The following is a 1,133-nucleotide window of genomic DNA, read 5'->3' as shown; positions in this document are numbered from 1 at the left end:
GTATCTCAATAAGGGACCATCATTTGAACTGCAACTGCGTTTGATCGCTGTTCATTGCGTGTGATTTACTACGAGCAATTAGAAAGGACGTTATTTTATCTCATCGCAATTATCAATCAGTGTTGAGATCTTGCACGAATTTCTGTTTTTCCAGCGCTTTAACTATTATAGACAGAACTCATGATTTTCGGGATACCTCATAATCACTGTCTCTGCTCTCCTCAGTTCTTGACGATGGTAAAGAGCAACTACTACTGAATATGGTATTATCAAACGTAATGAAAATAATTATAAAATGTAAGTATTTTCGTACTGTCCGAAAAGACAGTCCGCATATTATGTCGTGAAATAGGCTAGGTTTGAACTCTTTGTTTGCCTTGACATATGGTGGCAGTGTTATTCTGAATGAAATTGGATTTTCGTCATTTCAAAATCTCAATAATTACCTGCTGTATTATACGCTTCGATAAAAATGCAAAACATCACCCATTATGTATTATGCTGTAACACCAGAAATAAATCTTCGATGTACGCCATTTCATACTGGTGAATTGATGGAATAAAACAAGATTTAAGACTCTCAAAGCTCGTCATACTCCAAGTGATGCGCGTACCGGTATAATGATTTGGATTTCTACGGTACTAAATTAAAATATTAAAGAAAATTAGGGAACGGGTAGATCTAATAACGGTTATTAATTGAAAAATGGAGAAATGAAATAGGATTCGTTCATAATGATTGTGTCTGTGATTAGAGTGGTGAAGATGATGAAAGTAATTGCCATCATTGAAGAGTATTATGATGATCAAAACGAATGTTTATATTTCTGATTATTTAGTTGTTAATGTTGAAAATAAATGATATCATGAAAATTGCTTAGGATTCAAAAAAAAAAAAAAAAAAAATCATTTCGTGATAGTCAGAGATACAAGGTCTTATCAAATGTCTTTACGGGTCTGTATGATCCCAATGTCAGAATTATTATTATTTTTAACTTTATAATTTTAATTCCTAATTTTGTGTCATGATTTATTTACTGATGAATATTAGCAATGTTTTATTATTTCTGATCATTTTCAAATCTTCAAAATGGGAAATTACCATATCAAGAACGGGAAAAAAACGTATTATA

At 31.6% G+C, this 1,133-nt stretch overlaps 1 non-coding gene across 1 annotated transcript; it reads left to right on the top strand.

Annotated features, from left to right (window-relative positions):
• Positions 1 to 759: 759 nt before the first annotated feature.
• LOC150099453 (small nucleolar RNA SNORD36) lies at positions 760 to 836 on the top strand. Its single transcript, XR_016549425.1, has one exon. It is a non-coding gene; the product is annotated as a small nucleolar RNA SNORD36 (small nucleolar RNA).
• The last annotated feature ends 297 nt before the right edge of the window (positions 837 to 1,133 follow it).

The sequence above is a fragment of the Typopeltis vanoorti genome, chromosome 14, assembly GCF_054136105.1.
Source record: "Typopeltis vanoorti isolate ZY-2024b chromosome 14, IOZ_Tvanoo_1.0, whole genome shotgun sequence".
NCBI classification, from domain to species: Eukaryota; Metazoa; Arthropoda; class Arachnida; order Uropygi; family Thelyphonidae; genus Typopeltis; species Typopeltis vanoorti.
Note: the sequence above shows the minus strand (reverse complement) of the source record. Positions and strands in the feature narration are given on the sequence as shown.